Source organism: Pongo abelii, chromosome 8 (genome assembly GCF_028885655.2).
Source record: "Pongo abelii isolate AG06213 chromosome 8, NHGRI_mPonAbe1-v2.0_pri, whole genome shotgun sequence".
Classification (NCBI taxonomy): Eukaryota; Metazoa; Chordata; class Mammalia; order Primates; family Hominidae; genus Pongo; species Pongo abelii.
Window position 1 is genome coordinate 17,735,437 of NC_071993.2, and position 10,222 is coordinate 17,745,658.

Here is a 10,222-nt window from a genome sequence, read left to right on the forward strand (position 1 = left end):
AGTGAGAAGACCGTCCCACTTGAGTGATTTTTTTTTCCTTTTTCTTTTTTTTTTAAGAGTCTGGAGTGCAGTGGTGTGATCTTGGCTCACTGCAACCTCCGCCTCCCTGATTCAAGAGATTCTCCTGCCTCAGCCTCCCGAGTAGCTGAAACTACAGTCAGGCACCACCACGCCTGGCTAATTTTTGTTATTTTTAGTAGAGACGGTTTCACCACGTTTGCCAGGCTGTCCTGAACTCCTGGCCTCATGTGATCCACCCGCCTTGGCTTCTCAAAGTGCTGGGATTACAGGCCTGAGCCACTGCACCCGGCCCCACTTGTGTGAATTTTACTGGAGCGTGTGTGTGTGTGTGTGTGTGTCTGTGTGTGTGTGTCTATTTACCAAGTGTCAGGCCTCTGAGCCCAAGCTAAGCCATTATATCCCCTGTGACCTGCACGTATACATCCAGATGGCCTAAAGTAACTGAAGAATCACTAAAGAAGTGTGGCCGGTTCCTGCATTAACTGATGACATTACCTTTTGAAATTCCTTCTCCTACTGAAATACAACCCCCAGATTCCTGACTCCTCCCGTTTTATTAGCTGTGTGAACTTGGACAACGTAACCTATCCATCCCTCAGTTTCCTTAGTGGAAATAATTTTTAAAAATCGTGAGCAGAGATCGGCCATTCCACTTCAGCCTGGACGACAGAGTGAGACTCTGTCTCAAAAAAATAAAATAAAAAGGAAAGGAAGCCTGGGTCTGGTGGCTCACCCCTGTAATCCCAGCACTTTGGGAAGCCGAGGCAGGCGGATCACTTGAGGTCAGGAGTTTGAGGCCAGCCTGACTAACATGGTGAAACCCCGTCTCTACTAAAAATACAAAAATTAGCGGGGTGTGGTGGCGGACGCCTGTAATCCCAGCTACTCGGGAGTTGAGGCAGGAGAATCGCTTGAACCCAGGAGGCACAGGTTGCAGTGAGCTGAGATCGCCCCATTGCACTCCAGCCCGGGTGACAGAGCAACACTTCGTTTCAAAAAAGAATAAAAATAAAATAAAGGGAAGAAAGAAGTAAAACTGTTTGCAAATGAGAGCAATGTGTTTCCTAGAAAATCCCAGGAATCTCGAGGAATCCTAAAAAAAAAAAAAAAAAAAAAAACTAGTGGAACTACAAGATCAACATAACAAAAATCAATTGTTTTTCTACATATGTACACAGAACAACTGGAAAATGAAATTTAAAATAAACCATACAGTGTTAATCAGCATCCAAAAACATGAACTATATAGGGATAAATTTCACAAAATATGTGTGAGACATATACACTGAAAATTATAAATCATTGCTCAAAACTATAAATCTCTGCTGAGAGAAATGAAAGATCTAAGTAAATAGCTGTTCCCTGTTCATGAATTGGAAGACTCCATACTGTTAAAATGTCAGTTCTCTCCAAACCCCAGCAGACTTTTTTTTAGCTTGACAAGCTAACTATAAAATTCATACAGAGGTACATAGGAAGAAGAAAGTTGAAGCACATATACATCTGGTTTAAAGACTTACTATAAAACTAGTTTTCAACACACTGTGGTACACATAACGTGAGACATAGAGATCAGTGAAGCAGAATCAAGTCCAGGGATAGACCCATATGTATATGGTCAATTGATTTTCATAAGAAGCTAAGGTAATTTCCATGTGGAAAATATAATCTTTTCAATAAATGAAATGACTGGATACCCATATCAAAAAATAAATCTTACCTCACACCATAGACAAATATTAAGTTGAAATGAATGACAGACCTAATCATGAAGCTATAATTACATAATTTCTAAGAAAATATAGAACAATCTTTGTGACTTTGGAGAAGGTGAAGATTTTGGAGGTAGAAAAAAGCACTAATTATAAAAGGGAAATAAAAGACAGATTGAACTTCATCAAAATGGGAAACATTTGTGTTTTCAAGACAACATTAAAAAAGTGAAAATATTCACAACAGATGTCTCTAACGAGGAATTTGTATCTAGAACATATAATGAAAGCTTACAACTTAATAAAACAATTCAATTTTTTGAAATGAGCAAAAGATTTGAATACACACTTCACAAAGATATAGAAATGGCCAATGGCCGGCCAGGCACTGTGGCTCACGCCTGTAATCTCAGCATTTTGGGAGGCTGAGGCAGGCGGATCACCTGAGGTCAGGAGTTCGAGACCACCTTGGCCAACATGGCAAAACCCCGTCTCTACTAAAAATGCAAAAATTAGCTGGGCATGGTGGCACACCCCTGTAATCCCAGCTATTCGGGAGTCTGAGGCAGGAGAATCACTTGAACCTGGGGGGCGGAGGTTGCTGTGAGGCGAGATGGCACCACTGCACTCCAGTGCACTCCAGCCTGGGCTACAAGAGCGAAACTCCATCTCAAAAAAAAAAAAAGTAAAAAAGCAATGGCCAATAGCACATGCAAAAGTGCTCAATCTTATTAGTTATTTGGGAAATGCAAATTAAACCTACAATGAGATAGCACCACACAACCACTCAAGTGGCTAATATATTAAAATGTTAGCAAGGATTGGCATTCTCATACAAGGCTAAAAAGAATACTGCTTTGGAATATAATTTGGCAATTTCTTACATCAATATACACTTACTTAGCATATGATCCAGTAATTTCAATCTTGGTATTTAACCAAGAGAAATAAAAACATATGTCTTCACTAAGTCTTGAAACCAAATGTTCATAGCAGCTTTAGTCATAGTAATTCCAAACTGAAAATAACTCGTGTCTCCATCAATGTGTGAATGAATAAACAAATTGTAGTGTATTCGTACAATGGAATATTACTCAGCAATAAAAAGGAACATACTATTGTACATGTCACATGAATGAATCTCATTAACTTCGTGCTGAGCAAAGGAAGCCAGACACAAAATATTATATAGTATATGATTACTTTTATATAAAACTCTAGAAAAGCAAAATCTAATCTAAAGGGACAGAAAACAAAAAAGGTTGTTTCCTGAAGTTGGGGATTCCTGTAGGGAGAATAGACTAAGAATAAATACAGGAAACCTTTTGCATTAGTGCGAATGTTCACCATGTTCATTTTGGTGGTTACACAGCTTTACATATTTGTTACAACTCATCATACTGGCTGGGTACAGTAGTTCATGCCTGTAATACCAGCACTTTGGGAGGCTGAGGTGGGCAGATCATCTAAAGTCAAGAGTTCGAGACCAGCATGGCAAACATTGTGAAACACCATCTCTAGTAAAAATACAAAAACTAGCCAGGCATAGTGGTGCACGCCTGTAGTTCCAGTTACTGAGGAGGCTGAGGGGTGAGAATCGCTTGAACCTGCAGGCAGAGGTTGCAGTGAGTCGAGATCATGCCACTGAACTCTAGTCTGGGCAACAGAGACTCGGTCTCAAAAAAAAAAAAAAAAAACCTCATCATACTGAACACACAAAATAGATTCATTTCGTTGAGTGTAAATTATTAGAATTGATTTATAAATGCCATGAACACTACATATTTTAACGTGTAAAATTTATAATATTGATATATTTAACATGAAACCCAAATATTGTGGCAGAATGCCTTTGTATTTTGCAGTTAATAGTTTCCCTACCAGATATTCCTTTAAAGCATCGAATCTGCCACAAAATAGAACTAATTTTCGCCACAGTTATGCATGGTACAAAGTTCAATATAATAACATTTTGAAAAATAAACTTTTAAATGCCCTAGGAATAAATAATATTTCAACAGATTTGTAAAATTGTCCTTATAAAATGTGAATTTACCATGTACTATGTAGAAATAGGTGATATCAAAATGAATGAAACATGGAGCCTGTTTTCATGAAGCTAACAATTGTTATAAAATGGATAAGAAAATCATACAAATTAATATATTCTAATATATGTTATTAACATGACACCTCTCATGTGCCAGACACTTCAGCTGATTTAATCCACACAATCGTTTCAGGTAGGTATTACTATCCACATTTTACAAATTTTACAAATTTGTAAAATTTGTAAAATTTACAAATGTGGATATATTTTACAAATTGAAGCCTGGAGAAGTTAAGAAACTTGCCCAAGCTTGTCAGCCAATGGGCAGTGATTTTGAAGGACCACTGACTCCAAAGCCCATGTTCTATTATGAATTGCAGAGTATGATAAATTTGGAAAGAGAATTACAAAGGGCTTTGGGAGCTAGAGAGCTGTCGAAAAATGTAACTTGTTTGGAGAATCAGAAAATGACTCATGCAAGAAATCTCTTTTAAATAATGAGTATGATTTCAACAAATCGCAGAGGGTATTGCAGGCTGAGAGCTGATCATGAACACGGGGGCGGGAAAAACAAACAAGTTTGAGGAGAAGTAAGTTGTGCAGGTTAACGAAATGTTAGAGGTTTAGAGGAGAGGGATAAAATAGATACATACGGAGAACCACTCTATTTTAAAAGGCAGTATGAGCTTCTAAAGATTTTCAGTATGAAGACTACAGCGAAGAAACTCCGTTCTCAAAGATTAATTTGGGCTGGGCGCTGTGGCTAACCCCTACAATCTCAGCAATTTTGGAGGCTGAGGCGGGCAGATCACCTGAGGTCAGGGATTCAAGACCAGCCTGGCCAACATGGGAAACCCCGTCTTTACTAAAAATACAAAAATTAGCGAGGCGTGATGGCTCGCACCTATAATCCCAGCTACTCAGGAGGCTGAGGTGGGAGAATCGCTTGAATCTAGGAGGGAGAGTTTGCAGTAAGCGGAGATGGCACCACTGCACTCCAGCCTGAGTGACAGAGCGAGACTCTGTCTCAAAAAAACAATTAATTTTGCAGCAGTGTATCAAATAAATTGGTATGAGGGGATGCAAGAAATGAGAGCTGTAGTCTAGGAGATAAGTAAGAAAGACCAGAAATGGGTTGGTGGCAATAGTAGTTGGAAAGTGGATGGTGAAGAGAACTTCAGTTTCAGCTGAAGAGGAGGATGAATAAGGAGATATCTTAAAAAATAAAATAAAGGACCGGGCGCAGTGGCTCACGCCTGTAATCCCAGCACTTTGAGAGGTATAGGAGGGCGGATCACGAGGTCAGGAGATCGAGACCATCCTGGCTAACAAGGTGAAAACCCGTCTCTACTAAAAACACAAAAAATTAGCCGGGCGTGGTGGCAGGCGCCTGTAATCTCAACTACTCGGGAGGTTGAGGCAGGAGAATGGCGTGAACCCGGGAGGCGGAGCTTGCAGTGAGCCGAGACTGGGCGACAGAACGAGACTCTGTCTCAAAAATAAATAAAAAAATAAATAAAATAAAATAAAATTAGCTTTTGGGGTACAAGTGGTTTCTGGTTCCGTGAATGAAGTGTATAGTGAAGTCTGAGATTTTACTGCACCTGTCACCTGAGTAGTGTACGTTGTACCAAATATGCAGTTTTTTTTTTTATCCCTCAGCGCCCTCCCGCCCTCCCTGCTTCTGAGTCTCCAGTGTTCACTACACCACTCTGTGTGCCTTTGCATACCCATAGCTTAGCTCCCAATGATGAGTGAGAATATATGGTATTTGGTTTTCCATTCCTGAGTTGCTTCACTTAGAATAATGGCCTCCAGCTCCATCCAAGTTGCTGCAAAAGACATGAATAAGGAGATATGTTGAGATAGCAAGAGAATCAAAATAAGATTTGTATTTTTTTTTTACTTGCCGAAGGTGTCATGAAAGACGGAGAAATTGATTGCCTATTTGGAATGGGCTATTTTATGAAGCAAGATGTCTCTGACAGTGGAAAGATGAGGGATTAAGAAGATGGATGAAAAGATTAGGTTTTTTTTTTTTTTTTTTTTGACACGAAGTCTAGCTCTGTCTCCAAGGCTGGAGTGCAGTGGCACGATCTCAGCTCACTGCAACATCCATCTCCCAGGGCCCAGCAATTCTCTCGATTAGCTGGGATTACAGGTGCCCACCACCACATCCAGCTAATTTTTGTATTTTTAGTAGAGATGGGTTTTTGCCATGTTGGCCAGACTGGTCTCAAATTCCTGATCTCAGGTGATCCACCTGCCTCACCCTCCCAAAGTGTTGGGATTACAGGCATGAGCCACCACACCCGGCTGGATTAGATTTCAAAAAGAGAAAAAAAATCCTTCTTTCTCAGACAGGAATAAAGAAAATGGAGATAGAGATATTTTGAGGTAGGGAAAAGGAAGTTGAAGTAGGTAGCTCCACTGAGAGTAAGGTGTCCTGAGGGCAAATAAGGTTTGGAATGGCACCTTATATATAACTTTATTTTAATTCTCAAAACACCATATTACTTTCTCAGTCTAAGGAATAGCCCTTGCCTTTAGAATAAAGGCATTTAGAGCTCTCTGTTATAACCTGAGCCCATAGAGGCCAATGGAATATTACCTCCTAGTCCATGCCATCGAAATCCTCTGATCCAGCCAGGCAGGTCTGTTCCCTGTCCAAAAAGTGACCTAGAGAGAATTTAATCCAAATCTCCTTTCTGTTCACCCTCCCTAACCTGTTGTTTTCCCTTCCCAACTGCTCCCCAAGCTGCTGTTTTCCCTTATACAAACAAGAATGTTTTGAAAATCTCATTCATTCTTTAAAGATGTTTTCAATACCAATTCTTTTAAGTGTCTTTCCCTGACCACTTCAACGTACATTAAATTCTCCAATAGTTTGTAGTGATAATGTGTCGTTTCTTTTGGCATTTCATTATATACCATTTTCTGCTTTTCCAACAGTTTGTAGTGACACAAATAGTTTGTAGTGATAACGTGTCGTTTCTTTTGGCATTTATTTATATATCATTTTCTGCTTTTCCTTAATTTACACTTGTGTATGTTTTGTCTGTGAAGAAGAAATGCATATGAGAGATTACAAACTATATTTTTAAAAATCCCTCTCAAAAACCCATTAGTGTTTTGCAATTTTGAACAGCTTTGTGGACTTATAAATGACATAGAGCAAACTGCATATATTTAAAGTATATCATTTAATAAGTTTTAACGAATGTGTCCTCTGTGAAACTTTCACCACAATCAAGACAGAGAACATATCCATCACCTGGAAAAGTGTCCTCCTGCCCTTTTGTAATCCCCACCTCCTCTCCTGGCAACCACTCATCTGCTTTCTATCACTGCAGACTAGTTTGCATTTGCGAGAAGGTTGTATAAATAGAATCATACATGACGTACTCTTTGTTGACTTTGTTTTTTTGTTCACTTGGGGTAATTACTTTGAGCTGGTCCATGGCTGGCCTATGGGCATGTGATCTGTATAGTCCATAGAGTCTTGTACTTAGAAGGGCTCTGTGCTTGCTTGGGCCGGTCACAGTGCCTCATGGCTGTAATCCCAGCACTTTGGGAGGCCCAGGCAGGAAGATCACAAGGTCAGGAGATTGAGACCATCCTGGCTAACACGATGAAACCCCATCTCTACTAAATATACAAAAAATTAGCCGGGTGTGGTGGCACACGCCTGTAGTTCCAGCTACACGGGAGGCTGAGGCAGGAGAATCGCTTCAACCCAGGAGGTGGAGCTTGAAGTGAGCCGAGATAGCACCACTGCACTCCAGACTGGGTGACAGAGCGAGACTGTGGCTCAGGAAAAAAAAAGAGAAAGTCTCCGTGGTTGTTTGAATGCTCCACTGTCATTGTTTTTGAAGTTCTTAATACATTGTGAACAAGAAGACCTACATTTTCCTTTTGCACTGGGCCCCACACATTATGTTGCTGATCCTGAAACAGAGATTCATCCATATGTGTGTATAGATTAACAGTTTATTTTGTTTTATTGCTGAGCAGTTATTCCATCGTGTGGATACCCTACAAATTGTTTATCCATTCATTCACCAAAAGCTTGTGGGTTTTTTTCCATTTACAAATAAAGGATCCATGAACATTTGTGTACAAGCCTATATAAAGATATGCTTTCAAGCTGGGCATAGTGGCTCATGCATACAATCCCAGGACTTTGAGAGGCCAGGGTTAGAGGATAGCTTGAGGCCAGGAATTTGAGGCCAGGCTGGGCAACATAGCAATACCCTATCTTAAAAAAACAAAAACAAAAACAAAAGATACGCCTTCATTTCTTTTAGGTAAATACTGAAACACAGAATGACTGAGTAACATAGTAAGTGTATGTCTAACTTTTTAAGAAACCACACTGTTTTCTAACTTTTTTTTTTTTGAGACGGAGTCTCGCTCTGTCGTCCAGGCTGGAGTGCAGTGGAGCGATCTCTGCTCACTGCAAGCTCCGCCTTCCAGGTTCACGCCATTCTTTTGCCTCAGCCTCCAGAGTAGCTGGGATTACAGGCGCCTGCAACCACGCCTGGCTAATTTTTTGTATTTTTAGTAGAGATGGGGTTTCGCCATGTTAGCCAGGATGGTCTCGATCTACTGACCTCGTGATCCACCTACCTCGGCCTCCCAAAGTGCTGGGATTACAGGCATGAGCCACTGCGCCTGACCTGTTTTCTAATTTTTTAAAGAGATTTACAAATTTTTTACTTTTTGCACAAAGAGTTAGCATGGTTTCTTTCATGGGGTGGATGACCTGGATAATCCATTCAAGGAAGTTCACTTAATACAACTTAATGAAACCTATATCCTTTGCATACTGGGGAACATACTGAGGCTGTATTTTTGGATCACCTCATGCTGGTTTGAGCAAGAACCCTGGCCAATTTCACAGGTGGCTGTAGTATAGCTGCTGGAGACCCATCTTGCCCTTAAGAGTAAGAGGTGAAAGGAAACAGCTAGCACATACGTGCACTTTTCAAATTTTTCCAGTTTTTCTAAAGTGGTTGCACAATTTTACATTCCCATCAGCTGTGCAGGAGAGTTTCAGTTGCTCCACATCCTAGCCAACACTTGGTGTAGTCAGTCTTCGAAATTTTAGACATTCTAATACATGTATTATTTCGCTGTGGTTTTAATTTTCACTTCCCTAATGACTAATTATACTGTTGCTTTTCATGTGCTTATTTGTCAGTTGTATATTTTCCTTGGTATAGTTACTGTTCAAATCTGTTGCCCAATTTTTTTTCTTTCTTTTTTTTTTTTTTTTTTTTTTGAGACAGGGTCTCACTCTGTCACCCAGGCTAGAGTGCAGTGGCACAATCTCAGCTCCATCTCCCAGGTTCAAGTGATTCTCGTGTCTCAGCCTCCCAAGTAGCTGGGATTACAGGTGCAAGCCACCATACCCAGCTAATTTTTTTTTTTTTTTGAAACAGAGTCTCGCTCTGTTGCCCAGGCTGGAGTGCAGTGGCGTGGTCTCGTCTCACTGCAACCTCTGCCTCCCGGGTTCAAGCGATTCTCCTGTCTCAGTCTGCCAAGTAGCTGCGATTACAGGTGCAAGCCACCATACCCAGCTAATTTTTTTTTTTTTTTTTTTTTGAGACAGAGTCTCGCTCTGTTGCTCAGGCTGGAGTGCAGTGGTGTGGTCTCAGCTCACTGCAACCTCTGCCTCCCGGGTTCAAGCGATTCTCCTGTCTCAGCCTTCCAAGTAGCTGGGATTACAGGTGCCTGCTACCACGCCCGGCTAATTTTTTTGTATTTTTAGTAGAGATGGGGTTTTGCCATGTTGGCCAGGCTGGTCTCGAACTCCTGACCTCATGATCTGCCCACCTTGGCCTCCCAAAGCGCTGGGATTCACAGGAGTGAGCCACCACACTCGGTGTGTTGCTGAATTTTGAGGTGGATTAATTGCTTTCTTTAATTATTAAGTTTTGAGACTACCATATATTTTCTAGGTAAAAATCCTTTATCAGATATATGATTTGCAAATATTTTTTTCCAGTTCATGGGAGAATTTTTATTTATTTTTTTAGAGACAGAGTCTCACTGTGTTGCCCAGGCCAGTCTTGAATTCCTGAGCTCAAGCAATCTTCCCACTAAAGTGCTGTGATTCCAGGCATAAGCCAGTGGGAGAATTTTCTTGACAGTACCTTTCAAAGGGCAGAAGTTATTAATTTTGATGAAGTTCTGTTTATCAATTTTTTTCTTTGAAGGATTGAGTTTTTAGTGTTATATCTACGAAATTATTGCCTAACCCAAGGTAACAAAGGTTTTGTTCTGTTTTCTTCTGGTAATTTAATATTTGAGGTTTTGTATTTTTTATTTGGGTCTATGATCCATTTTGAGTTAATTTTTGTATATGATATGAGGTATGAAATGAGGTTCATATTTTTGCTTATAAATATCCAAGTGTTCCAGGGCCATTTGTCGA